At 42.7% G+C, this 23,282-nt stretch overlaps 1 long non-coding RNA gene across 1 annotated transcript; it reads left to right on the top strand.

Moving 5' to 3' along the window:
* The first annotated feature begins 9,002 nt into the window (after positions 1 to 9,002).
* Positions 9,003 to 21,303, top strand: LOC137210878 (uncharacterized). The gene is made up of 3 exons (XR_010936767.1): positions 9,003 to 9,067; positions 19,368 to 19,443; positions 21,070 to 21,303. It is a non-coding gene; the product is annotated as an uncharacterized lncRNA (long non-coding RNA).
* Positions 21,304 to 23,282: the final 1,979 nt, after the last annotated feature.

Below are 23,282 nucleotides of genomic sequence, written 5' to 3'. Positions count from 1 at the left end.
GTGAACTGACGGAATCAGGGTACGAGCCAAGATAACCTGGCGATGGGGGCAAGCATTTGAGACTCCTTTCCTAGTTTTCTTTCCCTTTAGTCACACACTCACCCTTAGTCACTTTTCCCCCTGATATTAACACAATAGGAGGCTCTTATGTAAGATGTTAGAAGGGGTAAGGAGGGCCCTGGAGGGAGCGTGGAAGGAGGCCGTCATGTTGGAGTGAAGGGCTGGAGGGGTTTTATCTCAGCGTTCTGACTTTGCACTGATGTCTCAAGCCTTTGGGGGGCAGTCATAGAGGGCCCTTGTCCTGGGGCCTGGGTCCCCATCTCGGTTCTCACTACCCTTCTTTTCTCCACCATTCCAAAGGACCTGGCAATCCTGGGACTTCCCTGGTGGTCCAGTGGTTAAGACTCTGTGCTCCCGATGCAGGGGTCATGGGTCTGATCCCTGGCTGGGAAACTAAGATCCTGTGTGCCAGGGGAGGTGGGGGGGAAACCTGGCAACCCTGGACTAACAAAAACACAGCTAGAGACTTCCCCACCCTGTTGCGTGTTCTATAAGCCCCTCTCTCCCTCCACTTTCACCAGTTCTGCATTTGCATTCCCGTCGTTGGTCTGACAGCACCATCTTCTCAGAGTTTGCTCTGTTGTTTGTCCTTTCTATGGGCAAGCTCCAGGGTTTCTAGAAGCATCTGGACAGCTGGGCTGTGCCTCTTTGACTTAGAGCACAAGACGCCCCAAGCACACCGGAGCCTAATGAGTGTTTCTGGGTGTGGCAGACGTTGCCACACTCACCTCTCCCCAGGGGCTCTGGCGAGGTTCCATGACCAGCTCTGACACTGTGAGTGCCAAGTGGTTAAATCTGGGAACGCAAATGTAAACAACTAGACAAGAAAAACATGATTCCTTTTACTTAGTAGGGGCTGAATTCTTTAGCTTGGGAGATAGAAGGAAGCCCTCTGGCCACTAAGAAAATATTTAGAGACTGTTGGATGGGAAAGGCCCTTGGAGGGTGTATCTTATAAGCCTGTTGATGCCCGGGTCCATGCGGGCTGTTTCGCTTTGTGTTTCTATAACCCAAGGCTGTCCCTGACATCCAGCAGGGTCTCAGGAAATGACTGTTGGATCAAGGACTGCAACTGCTCACACCCTGACATCTCAGAGGAGCAGACTCGCTCCACAGAAGCTGTGATGGAACCGGGAAGATGAAAACCTGTCTCCGGCCCCTCACGCTAGAGCTGCTTAACTGGCTTGTTTCTGCTGTGTGCCTGGTGTGGCCACTCAAGCTGGGTCTGAGGGCCCTCCCGCTTCAGGAAGCTCTTCAGAAGCCCACTCCTTGATGAGAAGAGGAGCCCAGCAGGGCGCCAGCGGGAGACCCGCTGCCGTCCTTGGGGCCAGTAGGAAGCCCTGGTTGGGAATCTGAGGGAGTCTCTTTCACACTTGACCGGGTCCCGACCATCTGAAGATCCAGATATATCTGGCCAGGGACAAATGCTCTCAGAGACAGTGTTCTCCAGCCAAAGGTCTCCCCACAGCCCCACTCAGGGCTGCCTCCAGAGGCAGCTGTTAAGAGGACACTGCGACACGTGGTCTGGCTTGGGTGGAGCCCAGGGCTCCCCGTCAGGAAGATTTATCTTATAAATCTGCCCTCCCACCAGTTACAAACAAACAATAAAATTCTGACTCAAAAACAAAACCCCTCCAAAGAAAATAATTCTTGTGTTCAGGAATTCTCACAGCTTCAGTAAATCATTGCCTCTCTCCTTTCTCTGTCTCTGTTTCTCTCTTCGCCTTTGTTTCTGACACACACACACACTAATCAGCACATGTGTAATTGCTGTGAGCTCCTTAAAAGGAAAGTGCTATATACATACAGAACATTTTTATGTGTGCATATAAAATATGTCTTCTCTGGCTAGAAGTTTCTTATTCATGGAGCTGAATGAAACAGGTTTAATTTCAAAGAACAGCTACCCCAGAGGACCTGAGTAGTGCAAAAAGCTTGTGTTTGGGGAACTATCCGTCACTATTAGAAACTGTTTTTACAATTAATTTCTTCCCCTCATTTGTGGAGTCTTAGTTTCTGCCTTATTCTCTTTGCTTTACCTTAATGAGACTCCGGACCCATACTCACACAAAGACTTTTCTGTACGGAACATGATACAGTTTCAGGTAGTGGTGTGCTGGCTCTCTGGGGATGGGGGTAGTCTGAATTTATAGTTTTTGCGATATCAGTTTTCACGATGTAAACACTCCTCCCCATGGCTGATTTCAAGCCAACAATACGGCTGATGTCAACAGGAGTTGGGCAGAGATGCACCTAGGACACCTTTATATGATTTTTCCACCAGGCTTATAAAATAGATATAAATCACCTCAAAAGCACAGATAATAGTAAACTATAGTAAAGTAATTAGGAAGTGGAGAGCTTTGAGAATTTATTATGCTTGGGTTTTTTTGGGGTTTTTTTGTTTTTTGTTTTTTTTTTTTGCGGGACGCGGGCCTCTCACTGCTGTGGCCTCTCCCGTTGCGGAGCACAGGCTCCGGATGCGCAGGCTCAGCCGCCATGGCTCACGGGCGCAGCCGCTCCTCGGCATGTGGAATCTTCCCGGACCAGGGCATGAACCCGTGTCCCCTGCATCGGCAGGTGGACTCTCGACCACTGTGCCACCAGGGAAGCCCTATGCTTGTTTTTAAAATTATTTACGTGTAAGTTTTTGTGACTCAATTTTTAATGATGGCTGTATTCACTGCCAGTTTGCAAAATTTCAGGAAATTTACGCACTGCCTCTCCCACGCTGGGATGAGCTGGCCCTGCCACACCGCTGTGCTGGCATACTGAGGTGCTGGGTTTGGTATGGTCTTGACTCTAATGCCCCTGGAGGCTCTGGCTCACTTTGCCGAGCATCTGTTGGGTGTTTCCACCTGGAAATCAAACCTGAAGGGTAAAGGGCTCTGAAAATAAATTCTTCGTTTCCACATTAGCATCCCTTTCTGACTTTATCCAAGTTAAAAACCGTAAGGTTAGGTAGCCTCATCCACAAGGGGGCAGACAGCAGAAGCAAGAACTACAATTCTGCAGCCTTATTAGTTATCTATTTTATACATATTAGTGTATACATGTCAATCCCAATCTCCCAGTTTATCCCACCACCACCACCCCACCGCCACTTTCCCCCCTTGGTGTCCATACATTTGTTCTCTACATCTGTGTCTCTATTTCTGCCCTGCAAACCTGTTCATCTGTACCATTTTTCTAGGTTCCACATACATGCATTAATATATGATATTTTTCTCTTTCTCACTTACTTCACTCTGTAGGACAGTCTCTAGATCCACCCACGTCTCTACAAATGACCCAATTTCGTTCCGTTTTATGGCTCAGTAATGTTCCATTGTATATATGTATCACATCTTCTTTATCCATTCGTCTGTTGATGGGCATTTAGGTTACCTCCGTGACCTGGCTATTGTAAATAGTGCTGCAATGAACATTGGGGTGCATGTGTCTTTTTGAATTATGGTTTTCTCTGGATATATGCCCAGTAGTGGGATTTCTGGGTCATATGGTAGTTCTATTTTTAGTTTTTTAAGGAACCTCCATACTGTTCTCCATAGTGTCTGTATCAATTTACATTCCCACCAACAGTGTAAGAGGGTTCCCTTTTCTCCACACCCTCTCCAGCATTTGTTTGTAGATTTTTTGATGATGGCCATTCTGACTGGTGTGAGGTGATACCTCATTGTAGTTTTGATTTGCATTTCTCTAATGATTAGTGGCGTTGAGCATCTTTTCATGTGTTTGTTGGCAATCTGTACATCTTCTTTGGAGAAATGTCTATTTAGGTCTTCTGCCCATTTTTGGATTGCGTTGTTTGTTTTTTTGATATTGAGCTGCATAAGCTGCTTGTATATTTTAGAGATTAATCCTTTGTCAGTTGCTTTGTTTGCAAATATTTTCTCCCATTCTGAGGGTTGTCTTTTCACCTTGTTTATGATTTCCTTTCCTGTGCAAAAGCTTTGAAGTTTCATTAGGTCCCATTTGTTTATTTTTGTTTTTATGTCCATTTCTCTAGGAGGTGGGTTAAAAAGGTTCTTGCTGTGATTTATGTCATAGAGTGTTCTGCCTGTGTTTTCCTCTAAGAGTTTGATAGTGTCTGGCCTTACATTTAGGTCTTTAATCCATTTTGAGTTTATTTTTGTGTATGGTGTTAGGAATTGTTCTAATTTCATTGTTTTACATGTAGCTGTCTGGTTTTCCCAGCACCACTTATTGAAGAGTCTGTCTTTTCTCCATTGTATACTCTTGCCTCCTTTATCAAAGATAAGGTGACCATATGTGCGTGGGTTTATCTCTGGGCTTTCTATCCTGTTCCATTGATCTATATTTCTGTTTTTGTGCCAGTACCATACTGTCTTGATTACTGTAGCTTTGTAGTATAGCCTGAAGTCCAGGCGCCTGGTTACTCCAGCTCCGTTTTTCTTTCTCAAGATTACTTTGGCTATTTGGGGTCTTTTGTGTTTCCATACACATTGTGCATTTTTTTGTTCTGATTCTGTGAAAACTGCCACTGGCAGTTTGATGGGGATTGCACTGAATCTGTAGATTGCTTTGGGTACTGTAGTCATTTTCACAATTTTGATTCTTCCAATCCAAGAACATGGTATATCTTTCCATCTGTTTGTATCATATTTAATTTCTTTCATCAGTGTCTTATAGTTTTCTGCATATAGGTTTTTTGTCTCCTTAGGTAGGTTTATTCCTAGGTATTTTATTCTTTTTGTTGCAGTGGTAAATGGGAGTGTTTCCTTAATTTCTCTTTCAGATTTTTCATCATTAATGTATAGGAATGCAAGAGATTTCTGTGCATTAATTTTGTATCCTGCTAGTCTACCAAATTCATTGATAGCTCTAGTAGTTTTCTGGTAGCATCTTTAGGATTCTCTATGTTTAGTATCATGTCATCTGCAAACAGTAACAGCTTTACTTCTTTTCCCATTTGGATTTGTTTTATTTCTTTTTCTTCTCTGATTGCTGTGGCTAAAACTTCCAAAATTATGTTGGTGAGAGTGAACAACCTTGTCTTGTTCCTGATCTTAGAGGAAATGCTTTCGGTTTTTCACCATTGAGAACAATGTTGACAGTGGGTTTGTTATATATGGCCTTCATCATGTTGAGGTAAGTTCCCTCTATGCCTACTTTCTGGAGGGTTTTTTTATCATATATGGGTGTTGAATTTTGTTGAAAGCTTTTTCTGCATCTATTGAGATGATCATATGGTTTTTCTCCTTTGATTTCTTAATATGGTTTATCACATTGATTGATTTGTGTATATTGAAGAATCCTTGCATTCTTGGGATAAATTCCACTTGATCATGGTGTATAATCCTTTAATGTGCTGCTGGATTCTGTTTGCTAGTATTTTGTGGAGGATTTTTGTATATATGTTCCTCAGTGATATTGGCCTGTAGTTTTCTTTCCTTGTGACATCTTTGTCTGGTTTTGGTACCAGGGTGATGGTGGCCTCATAGAATGAGTTTGGGAGTGTTCCTCCCTCTGCTATATTTTGGCAGAGTTTGAGAAGGATAGGTGTTAGCTCTTCTCTAAATGTTTGATAGAATTCACCTGTGATGCCATCTGGTCCTGGCCTTTTGTTTGTTAGAAGATTTTTAATCACAGTCTCAATTTCAGTGCTTGTGATTGGTCTGTTTATATTTTCTATTTCTTCCTGATTCAGTCTTGGAAGGTTGTGCTTTTCTAAGAATTTGTCCATTTCTTCCAGGTTGTCCATTTTATTGGCATATAGTTGCTTGTAGTAATCTCTCATGATCCTTTGTGTTTCTTCAGTGTCAATTGTTACTTCTCCTTTTTCATTTCTAATTCTATTGATTTGAGTCTTCTCCCTTTTTTTCTTGATGAGTCTGGCTAATGGTTTATCAATTTTGCTTATCTTCTCAAAGAACCAGCTTTTAGTTTTATTGATCTTTGCTACTGTCTCCTTCATTTCTTTTTCATTTATTTCTGATCTGATCTTTATGATTCCTTTCCTTCTACTAAGTTTGGGGGTTTTTTTTGTTCTTCTTTCTCTAATTGCTTTAGGTGTAAGGTTTGGTTGTTTATTTGAGATGTTTCTTGTTTCTTGAGGTAGGATTGTATTGCTATAAACTTCCCTCTTAGAACTGCTTTTGCTTCATCCCATAGGTTTTGGGTCTTCGTGTTTTCATTGTCATTTGTTTCTAGGTATTTTTTGATTTCCTCTTTGATTTCTTCAGTGATCTCTTGGTTATTTAGTAGCGTATTGTTTAGCCTCCATGTGTTTGTATTTTTTAAAGTTTTTTTCCTGTAATTGAAATTTAGTCTCACAGTGTTGTGGTCGGAAAAGATACTTGATATGATTTCAATTTTCTTAAATTTACCAAGGCTTGATTTGTGACCCAATATATGGTGTATCCTGGAGCATGTTCCATGAACACTTGAGAAGAAAGTGTAATCTGCTGTTTTTGGATGGAATGTCCTATAAATATCAATTAAGTCCATCTTGTTTAATGTGTCATTTAAAGCCTGTGTTTCCTTATTTATTTTCATTTTGGATGATCTGTCCATCGGTTAAAGTGGGGTGTTAAAGTCCCCTACTATTATTTTGTTCCTGTGGATTTCCCCTTTTATGGCTGTTAGCATTTGCCTTATGTATTGAGGTGCTCCTTTGTTGGGTTCATAAATATTTACAATTGTTATATCTTCTTCTTGGATCGATCCCTTGATCATTATGTAGTGTCCTTCTCTGTCTCTTGTAATAGTCTTTATTTTAACGTCTATTTTGTCTGATATGAGAATTGCTACTCCAGGTTTCCTTTGATTTCCATTTGCATGGAATATCTTTTTCCAACCCCTCACTTCAGTCTGTATGTGTCCCTAGGTCTGAAGTGGGTGTCTTGTAGACAGCATATGTACAGCTCTTGTTTTTGTATCCACTCAGCCAGTCTATGTCTTTTGTCTGGAGCATTTAATCCATTTATATTTAAGGTAATTATCGATATATATGTTCCTATTACCATTTTCGTAATTGTTTTGGGTTTGTTGTTGTAGGTCTTTTCCTTCTCTGTGTTTCCTGCCTAGAGAAGTTCCTTTAGCATTTGTTGTAAATCTGGTTTGGTGGTTCTGAATTCTCTTAACTTTCGCGTATCTGTAAAGGTTTAATTTGTCCATCGAATCTGAATGAGATCCTTGTTGGATAGAGTAATCTTGGTTGTAGGTTTTTCCCTTTCATCATTTTAAATAGGTCCTGCCACTCCCTTCTGGCTTGCAGTGTCTGCTGAACCATCAGCTGTTAACCTTATGGGGATTCCGTTGTATGTTATTTGTTGCTTTTCCCTTGTTGCTTTTAATATTTTTTCTTTGTATTTAATTTTTGATAGTTTGATTAATATGTCTCAGCATGTTTCTGTTTGGGTTTGTCCTGTATGGGACACTCTGTGCTTCCTGGACTTGACTGACTATTTCCTTTCCCATGTTAGGAAAGTTTTTGACTCTAATCTCTTCAAATATTTTCTCAGATGCTTTCTTTTTCTCTTTTTCTTCTGGGACCCTTATAATTCGAATGTTGGTGCATTTAATGTTGTCCCAGAGGTCTCTGAGACTGTCCTCAATTCTTTTCATTCTTTTTTCTTTATTCTGCTCCTTGGTAGTTATTTACACCATTTTATCTTCCAGCTCACTTATCCGTTCTTTTGTCTCAGTTATTCTGTTATTGATTCCTTCTGGAGTAAATTTAATTTCAGTAATTGTGTTGTTCATCACTGTTTGTTTGCTCTTTAGTTCTTCTATATCCTTGTTAAAGTGTCTTGTATTTTCTCCTTTCTGTTTCCAAGATTTTGGATCACCTTTGCTATCATCATTCTGAATTCTTTTTCAGGTAGGTTGCCTATTTAATCTTCATTTATTTGGTCTTGTAGGTTTTTACTTTGCTCCTTTGTCTGTAACGTATTTTTTTGTCGTTTCATTTTTTTTTTTTTGATGGGTGGTGCTGTATTCCTGTCTTATTGGTTGTTTGGTGTGAGACGTTTGCAGGAGTGGAGTTTGCAGGCAGTTGGATAGAGCTGGGTCTTGGTGCTGAGAAGAGGACCTCCGGGAGGCCTCACTCCACTTATTCCCTGGGGCCTGAGGTTCTTTGTTAGTCCCGACGTTTGGACTCAGAGCTCCCACCACAGGAGCTTATGCCCAACCTCCAGCCTGGGAACCAAGATCCCGCAAGCTTTCTGGCACGGTAAAGGAAAAAACAAAAAAGGAAGAAAGAAAGAAAAAAAAGAGCAGTACAATATCAAAGAATAAAAAACAAAATAAAATTAGAAAGATAAAAAATATATTAGGAAAAATAAAACTATAATTGAAACAACTGCAACAACGTAAAATAAAACCACCACAGAAAAAAAGAAAAAAAGAAGTGTGGGGGGGGAACAACCCAAAAGGATAGAACAATAAGAAAGTATAAAGAATAAAATAAAATTAGAAAAATAAAAGATTTATTAGGAAAAATAAAAATATTAAAAAATCAACAATAATGAATCTACAAGGTAAAACAGAACCCCAATCTAAAAGAGGAATAAAGGGCTTCCCTGGTGGCGCAGTGGTTGAGAGTCTGCCTGCTGATGCAGGGGACACGGGTTCGTGCCCCGGTCTGGGAGGATCCCACATGCCGCTGAGCGGCTGGGTCCGTGAGCCATGGCCGCTGAGCCTGTGCGTCCGGAGCCTGTGCTCCGCAACGGGAGAGGCCACGGCAGTGAGAGGACCGCGCACCGCAAAAAAAAAAAAAAAAAGTGTAAAAGAGGAAAAAAGAAAAGAGGAAAAAAAAGTCTTGGCTATGGGGGTGGAGTTTAGGGGGGTGGAACTTAGGGGTGGGGTTTTGGGTGGGGCAGGACCTAGGCTGGTGGGGGCGTGATGTTTGAGTGTGGGGCGGGGCCTAGGTGGGGTGACGTTCAAGCGTGGTGCGGGCCTCTGCTTAGGACCGGAGCGGGGAAGGGGAGAGGCAGCACGTGGAAAGGAGCGCCTCTCCAGTGTGGAGTTCGGGAGTCTGGGGGTAAGGCCCTGCCTGAGGGTGTGTGGGTGGGGCTTAGGCCCAGCGCCTTGGAGGGGGTTTCAGAGGGGGTCTCTGAGTGTAGAGGTGGGGCCCTAAGGGGGCATTAGGGGCGGGGCTTGGGCTCTGCACGGCAGGAGGGAGGCTCCCAGGGCAGAGGATTAGGCCTATGAGCCCAACAGGCTCTCCGGTGCCTAAGTGGACAGGGAAAGCGCTGGCCCTGTTCCCTTCCATTCCTTTGCTCCCCTCCCCCCATCTCCCCCAGGGTCTCCCCCGTCGCCGCTGGACCCCTAACCGTGGGTGGGTCCCGCTGGCTGTAGGAACTTCTCCCATCCCCCAGCCACCCCTCAGGGGCGCCAGTCCCGTTCCACCTCCACTTGTCCTCCCCCTTCACTTCCCCCACACCCTACCGTCCTACCTGGTCGCTGGGGGTTCCTCCCGTCCCCTTAGATGTCCATGGTCCCCCACTGGTACCTGGTAGGTGCCCTAGTTGTGAGGAGACGCAAATTCCATGTCCTCCTAGCTTGCCATCTTGACCCCGCCCCTACCTCCATGCTTTGTGTCTGCTGTTCCCTCCCCTGGAAAGCCTTTCTTCTCCTGGCTCACCTGGACATTCCAACTCACTTGTCAAGGTACCAGCTACACAACCTTCCTTAACTGCCTCTGACAAAATTAATTATTCCTTCTCTGTGTTCCACGGCCCTTGGTACAAACCTTATTCAGCACTTGGCTGCATTGTTTTGTTTTCCTATCTGCCTTCATTCGAAGGCAGCTTAGTCATCGTGGTATTCCCCCGTGGCCCCATGGGAGGGAGGAGCTCTACACCTGTTTGTGAAATTAGCGCATTTCCTGTCTCACGTTACACGTGCTCTCTCCTGTCCTCTGCCAGAGATATGCCAAGAGACCGAGAGGAGAGAGCCTACCTAGATTAGACAGCAGTACTCACAAACATCTCAAAAGCTCTTTGTATGTCCAGGAAAAGCTTCCTTCCAGAACCCATGTGGCAAAGCACATTGAAGCAAGCTCTAGCAGACACGGGAAAAGTCTACCTTTTACCCTCAGAGAGGCTGTGCTTGGAAAACCCGTGTTGATTTTTAACTTGTTAGTCACCCGTGAAATGCTGCCGGAAGTCTCTCTGGGGCCGGCCCAAATTGCAGATCGTGTGCAGCTTGTTTTCTAAACTGTGCTTTGTTAAAATAGCAATTCCCAGTTTGCCTCAGGTGTGGAGTTTAGGTTCATGGTTCACTGGATATTTTAGGAAAATACGAGCAAACATTCCAGCCCCCGAATTCCCTGCCCGACACTATGTGAGGCTTAGGTTGTCTGTTCGTGTGGCTGAGATTTTTCAGAGAAGAGATTGCTGATAATGGCCGTTCCACCTCCCGGCCCTCTCCCAAAAGAACCATGTGTAAGTGCTCTGTGGATTTGAATGTCCACAAAACATCACTCTCCAGGGTGAGCCTGGAAGTGAGGTTGGGGGACTTTGGAGCCCCGGACAGAACCAGAGCCCTGGGCCCACATTAGAGATAAGGCCACACTTGGCCTTTTTCTGGGAGATCTAGCCAGATTGAAAGAACAAATGAATGCGTGAATGAAGGAATGAACAAAGGAATCCTTGCTCATAATTTGAAAACCCAGCTCTATATTTAATGGTATTTTCCCCTCTCATCAACCTTCTCCCTACTCTCCCCTCTGGAGGTTCACCCCCTTGCTTTTGAGCACTGACTTGGTGAAGTCACTCACCAGTATTTACTTGGCCAGATTGACCTTCAGTGTCAGACAGTAAAAAAGACCACCAGTGACCATTGTCCAGAACCAGAGGCTGAATGACTTTCCGATGAATTCTAGCCGGAAGGCTTTTGAAACAAAAGTAGGAGGAAAAGGTCAAGGAATGATGGTATAAAAATATCTTCATTCACTTCATTGGAGAAAATGACATCTAGGTTGGCTGTCACTCTTCATCAGCCAGGTGTGTGTGCTGGAGGTCATGTTGACGGAATGGTCTGGGTGCTGGCGAGATGTTGGGGAAACAGCAAGGTGGTGAAAGGGGGAGGGGTTTGGCGGAGTTCTGGCTCTGGCAAAGGGGAAGAAAATAAATCACAGTCATGGAAAGGAGCTGCTCCAACTCCATGTCATCAGGTGGATAGCCAAGGGAGTCTCGGAGAATGAGGTCCTCGCGTCTGCCTGGGCAGGTATTGGTGACACCACTTGTCAGACCCTTCAGGAATTAAAGAGTGTACGTTAAGCTAAAACAGCTGTTCTTAGAAGTGCACATCCAATTTAGTTACATAAATCAATTAACGATTATTATATAGAACAGAGAAAAACGTTGTAGGAATGAACAGCTGTGGTTTGGGGTATGCTACCCCACAGACGGGGGTAGCAGCTACCTACCGCCTGTCAACTCAGTCAGTCAGTGGAATCAAACTTCTTTAGACTGCTTCTTGAGGAGCTCGGAAACTCATGCCATCTTGGGGGGTTTCTCACCCTGATCACAAGACAGGAACGGGCAAGTTCTCTTTACTGGCTGTACCCTGGGATGGAGGTGGAAGTTCTCAGAAGGCACAATTGTATTATGGGGCCAATGAAACACCCATATAATGGAGTACAGAAAGCCACACCCCTTATCTCACTTGATCCTCACTGGGTCCTTTTGAGGGTAGGCAGGGCGTTGTTCATTCATTCATTCAACATTTACTAAGCAACATGTGTCCAGCTCTGTGTTAGGGATTAAGAATGTAATAAGACAGACCCAGGCTTTAAGATGCTCAGAGCATAGTAAGAATATTAGCCATGATACCACAGTGTGAAAACATGGGTCTAGAGGTACACGTAGGACGCTATGAGAACACATCAGACAGGTACTGGATTCAGCCTTGGAGAGAAATTCAGGCAGGCTTGAGTTGATCTTGAAGGATGAATAGGAGTGAGTCAAATTACAAGGTGGCAGGGGGTGGGGTTTGGATTCCAGGAAGTGGGAATAACATTTATAAAGATATAGAGGCATGGGCTTCCCTGGTGGCGCAGTGGTTGAGAGTCCGCCTGCCGATGCAGGGGACACGGGTTCATGCCCCGGTCCGGGAAGATCCCACATGCCGCAGAGTGGCTGGGACCGTGAGCCATGGCCGCTGAGCTTGCACGTCCGGAGCCTGTGCTCCGCAATGGGAGAGGCCACGGCAGTGAGAGACCCGCGTACTGCAAAAAAAAAAAAAAAAAAGATACAGAGGCATGAAAAAAAATACAGTGACAGGGAAGCAACAGGTATTTCAGTATGACAGGAATAAAATTGGTGAGATTCTAGTAGGAAATAAAGTTGGAGAAATAGAAAGGGGTCATATCATCAAAGACCTTGTGTATAATACTAATTTTTTTTTTACTTTATTCCGAAGTAACGAGGAGCAATTGAATATGTTTTTCTTTTTAAATGAACTTTATTAAGGTACATTTAAAATACAATAAGACACACCCATTTTATTTTTTTCTTCCATTTTATTGAGATACAATTGACATGCAGCACTGTAAAAATTTGAGGTGTATAGCATAGTGATTTGACTTACATACATCAGAAAATGATTATCACAATAAATTTAGTGAACATCCATCATCTCATATAGTTACCAAATTAAAGAAACAGAAATAAAAAAGTTTTCCCTGTTATGAGAACCCTTAGGGTTTACCCTCTTCACAATGTTCATATATAACATACAACAGTGTTCATTATATTCATCATGTTGTACATTACATCCCTAGTACTTATTTATCTTAGAACTGGAAGTTTGTACCTTCTGACTGCCTTCATCCAATCTCCCCTCCCACCATCCCCACCTCTGGTAACCACAAATCTGAGCTCTCTTTTTTATTTTTAATTTAATTAAATTAATTAATTTATTTATTTTTGGCCGCCTGGCTTATGGGATCTCAGTTTTCTGACTAGAGATTGAACCCTGGGCCATGGCAGTGAAAGCCCAGAATCCTAACCACTAGGCCACCAGGGAACTCCCTGATGTCTTTTTCAATGAGTTTGTTTGTTTGTTTGTTTCTGAAGCATAATTGACCTATAACACTATGTTACTTCCTTTTACGCAGCACAGTGATTTGGCATTTCCACACATTTCAAAATGATCAGCACAATAAGTCTAGTTACAGTATGTCACCATACAAAGATATTACATGGTTATTGACCATATTCCCCACACTGTACACTTCATATGCGTGACTCATTTATTGTGCACCTGGAAGTTTCTACCTCTTAATCTCCCTCACCTATTTCTTTCCTCCCCCTAACCCCCTCCCTTCTGGCAACCATCTGTTTGTATTCTGTATCTATAACTCTGTTTTTGTTTTGTTATGCTTGTTCATTTGTTTTTTAGATTCCACAGGTAAGTGAAACCATACAGCATTTGTCTTTCTCTGTCTGACTTATTTTACCTAGCATAATACCTTCTAGGTTCATTCATGTCACAAATGGCAAGATTTCATTCTTTTTATATAATATTTCGTTATATATCTTTATCCATTCATCTATTGATGGGCATTTGGCCTAGTGTGTGATCTATCCTGGAGAATGTTCCATGTATATTTGAAAAGAATGTGTATTCTGTTACTTTAGGATAGAATGTTCTATTAATATTAAGCCATTTTGTTTTAATGTGTCATTTAAGTCCTGTGTTTCTTTGTTGCTTTTCTGTCTGGATGACCTATCCATTGATGTAAGTGGGGTGTTAAAGACCCCTACTATTATCGTATTACTGTCAGTTTCTCCCTTTATGTCTGTTAATATTTGTTTTATGTATTTAGGTGCTCCTATGTTGGGTGCTTGTATGTTTACAATTGTTATACCTTCTTTCTGGATCGATCCTTTAATCATTATGTAATGTCTTTGTCTCTCTTTACAGTCTTTGTTTTAAAGTCTATTTTGCCTGACATAAGTATTGCTAACCTGGTTTTCTTTTAATTTCTATTTGCATGGAATACCTTTTTCCATCCTCTTACTTTCAGGCTGTGTGTCTTTAGATCTGAAGTGAGTGTCTCGTTGGCAGCATGTATATGGGTCTCGCTTTTGTATCCATTCAGCCACTCTGTGTCTTTTGATTGGAGCATATAGGCCATTTACATTTAAAGGAATTATTGATAGGTATGTACTTATTGCCATTTTGTTAATTGTTTGGGGGATGATTTTCTTCTTTTGTTCTCTTCCCTTGTGATTTGAAGACTGCCTTTAGTGTTATGTTTGGATTCCTTTCTTTATTCTGTGTGTATATCTACTACAGATTTTTGCTTTGTGGTTACTGTAAGGTTTATGTATAGCCATATATGTGATTATTTTAAGTTGCTGATCTCTTAAGTTCAAACACCTTTTGATAATCCTGCATTTTTATACCCCTGCTCCCACTCCACATTTACGGTTTCTGACATATTTTCCATCTTTTTGTTTTGTGTATCCCTTAACTACTTACTGTGGATGTAGATGATTTTACTACTTTTGTCTTGTAACCTTCCTACTAGCTTTAAACATGGTTGATTCACTACTTAACTGTATATTTGCCTTTACCATTGAGCTTTTTCCTTTTGTAATTTTCACGTTTCTATTTGTGGCCTTTTCTTTTCGCTTAGAGAAGTCCCTTTAACATTTCTTGTAAAGTGGTGGTGCTGAACTCTTTTATCTTTTGCTTGTCTGTAAAACTTTTGGTCGCCCCATCAGATCTGAATGAAAGCCTTGCTGAGTAGAGCATCCTTGGTTGCAGGTTTTTCCCTTTCTAAAATACACCCATTTTAAGTGTGTAGTTTGGTGAGTTTTGACAGACATATATACCTGTGTAACTACTGCCCCAATAAAGATAATAGTACATTTTTCCATCTACCCCAAAAGCTTCCTGTGCTCCTCTGCAGTGCCCTCCTCCATTCCCAGCTCGAGGTAGCCACTTAATCTGTTTTCAGTCATAATAGATTAATTCTGCCTATGCTAAAATTTCATATTGATAGAATCCTACAGTATGCTCTCTTTTATCTCAGTATGTCTTTGAAATTCATCCATGTTCTTGGGTGTATCAAAAGTTCCTTCCTTTTTATTGCTAGGTAGTATTCCATTGTATGAGTATATCACAATTTGTTTATCCATTCATCTGTTGACAGGTATTTGGGTTTCCGGGTTTGAACTATTGTAAGGTTGCTATAATCATTCATGTACAAATCTTTTTGTAGACATGAGTTTCTAGTTCTCTTGGGTAAATAACCATACAAATATATGATAAGCACATGAAAAGATGTTTAGCATCATTAATCATAAAGAAATGTAAATTAAAACCACAAAGGATACTAGTAAATACCTATTAGCTTGCCTAAAATTAAAAGACTGACCATAACAAGTGCTGACGAAGATGTAGAGGAACTGGACCTCTCAGACACTGCTGACGTGAAAATAAAATGGTCCATCCGCTTTGGAAAATGGTCTGGCCGTTTCTTATATACATAAACATTAACTAAGCAGTCCCATCCCTGAGTTTTTAACCGTTGAATCATTTTAAGCAGGGTAGCAATATGAAGAGATTTTATGTTTAAAGGAATACTCTAATGGCATTAAGGATGATAGATTCTGTATGTTTAAATAGTCTTCACAAACATTAATTTTTATTGATGAAAAATCGTCTGTCATGTTTTAATACTATACGTGGGTGATCATTTCCTTAGTGTGAATAGTTAGGTAACATTAAATATTTCATTACTGACTATAATTCCTAATAAACATAAGTGTTGTTTCTGCTGAATTCATTCCTTAAAATGAGCTCCTAGGATCAGAATCACTGAGTCAATATTGTTAAAAATTTGTATGCTTTTTGCTGCTAAGTGACATTCTGACTGACTAAGGATTATACCAGTCAACAACAGGTTATATATTACTAGTTATTTTTCATAGATCAGGAAAGAGAAGCTCAGATAGATTATGTGAATTAGCTAACATAGGTGGAAAAAGGTACAGCAGTATTTTGAGCCTGTGTCCTTGATCCCTCCCTAGTCTTGGGTTTCCTTATTTTTCTGTTCACACTGTGCTAACTCAGAACTTTATCTGGAGAACCCCTATTCTGTGCCGTAGACGCCTCTAGCGTTAGGAGTACAATGAAAACGCATAGTTCCTGTTTCCACAGAGCTTATGGGCTAGTGACATTTCCAGATTCCTTCCTCTCTATCTGGAGAAAATCTCGAGCGAACAGACTGAACGACAAAAGGAGAAAGAGAAAAAGTGTTCAAGTCATATAATGGGTCACAGCTCAGGTACTCTTTTTTGACCCAGCTTCCAGGACCATGTCAAGAGACACGAGGGAATTGCATCTTCTGTTGTGCCATTACTTGGTTGGGCCAGTCATGTGGGTGGAGGTCTGGAATGAAGAAACCCACCTCAGTGGGGATTAACTACAGATATTCAGCGTGAGTTTAAGAAGGAGAGAGTATACAGAAGCACTCCGTGGGGGGAATGACAGGTTGCAGCAATAACGGGGGAGTCTGACAGAGGCATCTGAATTGAGTGCATTTTATTTTGAATGACTCACATTTCTTGAGTTCTTTCTGCGTGGTTGGCATTGTTCTAGGTACTGGAAGAAAGTAGAAGTGAAAAGCTCTGGGGGCTGGAGATCAAGACGTTCCAGGAAACGTCTGGCACAAAGCAATGCAGGTGAGGTAGGAGGCGGAGTGCAGAGGTGGTGGTGTTTCATTTGCGTGTGCTCCAGCTCCCTCCCTCCCTCCTTCTGGAGGCCCTTTTCTATGTCCTCTCCCAACATGCACCCCCTGGGCCTCCAGACACCAAGCGAGCACTGTTGTGTTATCTCAGCCCTTTGCAGAGGCACCTTGCCCAGGCCTGCACACCTACTTTGGGATCAAACCGCAAATGCCTACAGATATCAGCCAGGTCAACCTAGTGAGTAAAGAAAGATGTCGTGGGGAGCCAGTGGTAGGGGCTGCAGAGAACTGGACAGCTTCTTGTCCATCTCAACAGGGCAGCTACTGCTTCAGGTGACTGAAGCCAGTCATACTAATGAAACAGGGCATCGCAAGATGGCCCAAGGTTCCAGGAGTATGGGAAAACCAGTTTTCATCTGAAATTTTATTATGTTTAAATATTGGAAATCCAGTTAATTTAACCTTTTGTGTTACAGTTTACATTGGCCAAAATAAAATAAGAGTTTAGACTGGATTCCACCAGGAGCCTCTCGTCTGCGCTTCTGTCCTAGGCGATGCCACGTTCCTTTTTCTTCCTCTCTCTAAGCCTATCTCTCAATCCTGGGAGGTTACTGCTCAACTAATTAATTTCCAAGGGTGATAATGGCTTAATAGCAATCAATTTCCTTTCGTCTTCAAAGGCATGATCTGGAGGTACTGAAACTGATGGGGAAAATTGAGGCTTCATGGGAGGTGCAAGTGATGAGTAGGTGGGCGGGCCCTTTTTGTCCCAGCTCTCATCAGACCATTTGCGAAGTCTGTGGGCTCTGACCATGTCTAGGGTCAGCGCCCTCTTCAAGGGTTCTGGGGACACTCCATGATTCTTTATGAGTAGGTTCACTTGGGTCTGGGGCTTGGAATGGAGAAGGATGGCTCTAGGGCATGGTACCTATGGAAAGACAAGGGCGACTCGGAACTCCTCTCTGTGCAGCTCGGGTTTAGCACTAAGGCCCTACCTGCATTGTGCAGTATGGTAGCCACTAGTCACACATAGCTATTTAAATTTAAATTAATTAAAATCAAATCAAATCTAGGTCCTCAGTTGCACTAGCCACATTTCACGTGCTCAATAGCCACTTTAGCTGGAAGCTCCCATATTAGACACTGCAGATATGGAATATTTCCATCATCATAGAAAGTTCTATTAGTGCTGCTGGACCACCTGCCTCACGGGGAAACAGGCATGGGAGTCAGGAGAACTGAGTTTTGGTCCTAACGCAGCCATTCATTGGCTCTGTGTGACCTTGGGCAAATTATTTAATTCCTCTGTCTTTCTTTCTTTATTGATAAAATGGAAATGATAACATTTTCCACAAGATTCCCTTGAGCATTAAAGGAAAAGACAAACATATTGGCACTATAGTGATTAATAATGTTGCCCCTCAGGCAGAATGTTGTCCTGCTCGAGGGGCAGAGCTGAGCTGAGGAGGAACATTTTCTCCCCTCACTGTGGTCTCCAGTCTGGTTCTAGAATCTTACTATATTAGTTTCGCTTATTATCATAAGCTCAGAAAGATCCCCTAGGTGCATGTAGGCAGGGAGGATAAGCAGGAAGGAAGAACTAGGCTGCCGCAAGACTTGCGTAGAGCGCAGTCTGCACGACTGTCCCAGGTGGCCTGAGGGAGGTTCAGGGTTGAGCATGCACCTGGGAACGATGAACAAAGGAGAATCTGAGGGGTCAAGCCGGTCTGGTTAACAGTGGACATGGGTGATGCTGGGAAGCAACAGGGGACAAGATCTAGTGCTTGGCATGTAGTAGGTGCTCAAGAAATACTTGCGGAATGAATGAATGTACAAAGCACACAGAAGGTAAAGGCCAACAGTCAGCTTCTGGTGACCCTGGCTGGCTTCTGTGATGGCTTTCCCATAGGTATAAAGCCTTGAGTTAATGGAGAAGGGGGGGCAGTGGAGGGTGGGATTCGCTTTCAAATAGGATGCAGTAAATACAGGGGAAGTATAACAGCCTCTATTTATTGGCCGTCTACTATGTTCCAAAGGTTCTGCATGTTTATCTCTACTCCCTGCAAATACTCTGCAAGGTACATGTCTTTATTCCCATTTTGAAGAAGAGTGAGTTGCCCAGAGTCACCTGGCTTTGTGCGAGCATCCGAGATTCAAACCTAAAGTCCACTTCTTTCCTGCAAAGTCAAATTACTCTTAAACAGGTAACGCGTTCTCTCTGAGGAGGCCTGCGTTGTCTGAGCTTTAATGCGAGAAGTCGCAACAATGTCCACTCTTCAGGTGGACTTCTGACTAATGCTCTCTTCGGTTTGGCCCGGTTGGTGGACGTTCCATTTACACGAGTATTTCACAGCACTTTACCATCTGTGCCTTGAACATACAACAGCAGTGAAGTTATTTCTCTCAGTTGAAAATGGAGAACCTGCAGCACCAGGAAGTTATATGACTTGTTCGAGAGCCTAAGAGAGCAAGTCGCTGATGGAGTGTATATGGAAATGAGGACATTCAGGAGACTGTTCGGGGAACTGAAATGGATCTGTGACACGTCATTGTGTGTATCTATTGCTAAGTTATGGAATTATTTAATGCTTTTTGCTTCTTCCGCCTCAGTGCTTTTAATTGTGTATTCCAGAATGCAACAAAATAACGCCAGAAGACTGTGGACCACATAGAACACAAGTGTCAATCACAGGCCATTCTGCTTGGAGGTTGGTTTGTCTTGCGCAAAGGGAGTGTCCGGTCATCAGACCCTATCTGTTACCCATGTTTCTACTAATACCTTTGTGGATGTTCTACTTACAAGAGTCTCTACATGGTTCAGGGTGTGTGGAGGAGCGAGCAGTCAGAAAGAGGCCGGGGGAGTCTTTCAACCAAGGTCTTTCCTGGACTTTTCCTTTTACATTTACCACTTAGGTGATGTCTTTCATTTGTGGATATAGCCACATTCCCTCATGTTGCAGTGAGGACAGACCTGGGGGTCTAGTGGTCCTGGACAGGGTCTTCTAGGTGTGGGGTGCCCAGTTCTGTTCTGGGAGTTGTTGGAAGGCACCCTGGAAGAAAGAGAAGAGAAGGAAAATGGAAATCAATCAGAGCAAGTGATAGTTGCCCTGAGGCAGTGTTCTTCAAAATGGGTTACACAAACACTAGTTCCGTGAGCTGCTCTGTGATAAAAGGATTCTGATTCAAAGATTTCAGGGGGCGCTTCCCTGGTGGCGCAGTGGTTGAGAATCTGCCTGCTAATGCAGGGGACACGGGTTTGAGCCCTGGTCTGGGAGGATCCCACATGCCGCGGAGCAACTAGGCCCGTGAGCCACAACTCCTGAGCCTGCGCGTCTGGAACCTGTGCTCCGCAACAAGAGAGGCCGCGATAGTGAGAGGCCCGTGCACCGCGATGAAGAGTGGCCCCGGCTCGCCGCAACTAGAGAAAGCCCTCGCACAGAAACGAAGACCCAACACAGCAAAAATAAATAAATAAATTAAAAAAAAAAAAAAGATTTCAGGGATGTGGCATATTATATCACCCACGTGGAGCTTCACAATTCAAATTAGCATATCAAAGCTTACAAAAAGCCTTTCAGAAAAGAAATTCATTTCTTTTCATTTAATAGAGTTCTTCTAAAATTTACTGGAGTGGGGAACCCCATCTCTCCACCCCCTGTGCCCAACACATCTCTTAGTATCCCAGGAAAGCACTTAGCATTGAAGGAAGATGAAGATACAGGAGAAGACGAATCTACTGCCCAAAAGAATGTATGCGCCCTCTTTCATTGTCTGTTGCTCAAATTAGTAAATCCCAAACTCCATTTAGTAAATCTTCAAGGTATCAGAAAGCTCACAAAACATTATTAAAACTTGGAGAGGTGCATTCACGTTGACTGGAAAACCCCCCAGCGCCATATGCAATGTTTAGCAGGAAGCAAAGGGCCATAGGACTATCCTCCCTGAGTCCTGCTCATTGAGTCATGTCCTCAAAGAATTCTTGCTGACTCCTCTCTAGAGGTTGTTCTCCTTCTATGTTCTCATAGAACCTGCTCTTTCTTTCAGAGAACTCATCTATTTTGTAACTAGGCATTCATTAGCATTGGTTTATGGCTTCCACGGGCCTAAAAACCGCAAGAGAACAGGGACCTGCACACAATTAGTGTTCTATAAATTTTTGCCAAAAATTTTTCTTAAATCCATTAGAGATCATGATAAATTCACCTTCCTTGAAACTCATTATACCAGACACACTTTACCCTCTAGGCAAAAATCTGTATTAGATTCATAGGGCTTCCATAATAAATAGCCACACACTTCATGGCTTAAAATAACAGAAACTTACTCTCTCACAGTTCTGGAGGCTAGAAGTCTGAAATCAAGGCAAGGTTGGTTCCTCCTGGAGGGTCTGAAGGAGAATCTCTTCTGTGCCGCTCTCCTGACTTCTGGTGGCTCCTGGCAATCCTTGGTGTTCCTTGACTTGTGGCTGCATCGCTCCGATCTCTGTCTACACCTTCACAAGACCTTTTTATCTGTGTGTGTCTGATCAAAGATGCCTGTATGAAACATTGGAATCCTTCATACACAGCAAAAGCCTAAATAAAATGTATTTTTGTACCACCCTGTCCTACTTTCCTGCCAACAACTATACACCCACACCCTCCTGCCTTTTCCCCCAAACCTTCGATGTTTTCTAAAAACTTGGGGCTTACACATCTTACCATCATTAATTCTGTCAACAGGAGTTTGTTGGACAGCCTTGAAGAGGTGGTAAGATTTTCCCAGGTGGAGAAGACAGAGAGGCATTTCAGGCGGCAAAACCATAAGGAATAGAAGTTTGATCCAGGTGAGGAAGACAGAGTATTTTCCCTCTCTCTTTTCTTTCATATTTTTCACTTTCCTTGTACCATCAAGCCACAGAGTTCACAAACTGTACATCGTACAACTTGTCCTCAGCTCCAGAAGTGCCCGGTTGGTTCGGCTGGAGCTGTAGACAAGACACTTCCTGTGGAAGAGGCGGTTAGGCTGTGAGTCGGAAACAGGGACAGTTAACAGAGAAGACCTAGAATTTCTACCTTCAGTCTGGGAAATTGCCTCTTGAATGAACTATATGAGGACTATGAAATCTTGGATAGTTTCTGTCCTTGAAAAAAGTAAGACTGAATGTAACTTCGATTGGGAACTTTAGTTCTGCTCTAGACTTTGCTTCGTTTGGGGGTAAGTTGAGAGCAGAAGTTCTTATCTGGCCAACTGCTACTTCATACAGGATCTGAGGTCCTTGTAAGAGGACCCGATGCCCCCGTGGTCTATGATCTCTAAAAAACGGAACTAGAAGAATATCCTTCCCCTACTTTTAACAAACTGTAGAGCTCATGGCTTACTTTATGAATTAACATCTCAGGTGAATATATTGACGGAGCTTGGGATGTGTTCTAGCTTTGCGTGATGAAGCAGGGAACTATTTGGACCCATGGTCACCTGTTGGGCTAGGATTCCTCATGAAGGCCCTCTTCTTTGTGACTTTCTTTTATATAAACCTTCATCTTCCCTCCCTACCCCAACCCAAAATAGACGCAGTTATAGAGTAACACCACCAGGCAGACATACCTGGTAAGTATTATGTATTCTTATTATCCCAAATGACTTGAGAAGAGGAACTGAAGGCATAATGATTTTCCATCAATATACCAAGAAGAAGAATGAAGGATGGGACAGAGTTTGGTCCTTTCTTGGTTAAAAGGAAGGAGAGAGGTGGTATGTCTGAAATAATTCATTTTTTCCATCTACTGCCTTTACAAAAAGCAAAATATTAACCTACAGATAAGGAAGAGCTTGAGGAAAACAAATGAAATGCTGAGGCATTATCCTGATGAATGCCCAAAACACACTCCACCTGAAGAAGATATATTCCCAAGAATTTTGTGAGGAAAGAGGAAGGAGCAATGCAGTAATGTCATTATCCATGTCTGTGGAGACAGGAAATATTTTTTGAAAATTAAATTTCGAACAGATAGTGATGAGGTTGATATTGAGACACTTGAACACAGAAAACTCTGATGAGTTTCAAAATTTTGTTTTCTAATATTCATCTCCTTTTCTTCTAGGAAGGAGACATTGATGAACTTCAGAATTAAATTCAAAGGATATAGTACTTGGTGTGCTGGAAATATTCACTGGCAAATATGTCAGACCCTAACATAGATTGGTCTGACGTATTTCCATGGGAAAAACATCACGTCTTTTCTATTCTTTCAAATCGGGCACGTGAAATGCATTTCATTAAACTTGATGTATTACGGGGCCCTCAGCTCACATATTTTATTTAGCAAAAAGGCACAATACACCTTTCTCTCCTAATGTCTGTTTGCTTTGAGAAATCTTTTTGCCCTTCATGCACACCTAAGAAGCACATCTCCAAGGTACATAAATTTCCAGACTATGTTTTCAACCAGGTGAATTGCAAAATCGATCAGTCAGTCCTTCCAACCCAGAAGAGAAATTGTCATTGGAAAGTTCCATTCCCAAGGCTGGATCTTAGCATTGAGGCAGACCTGGATGGGGAAGGAGG

The sequence above is a fragment of the Pseudorca crassidens genome, chromosome 18 (assembly GCF_039906515.1).
Source record: "Pseudorca crassidens isolate mPseCra1 chromosome 18, mPseCra1.hap1, whole genome shotgun sequence".
Classification (NCBI taxonomy): Eukaryota; Metazoa; Chordata; class Mammalia; order Artiodactyla; family Delphinidae; genus Pseudorca; species Pseudorca crassidens.
The sequence above is the reverse complement of the archived record's forward strand: the minus strand, read 5'-3'. Positions and strand labels throughout refer to the sequence as shown.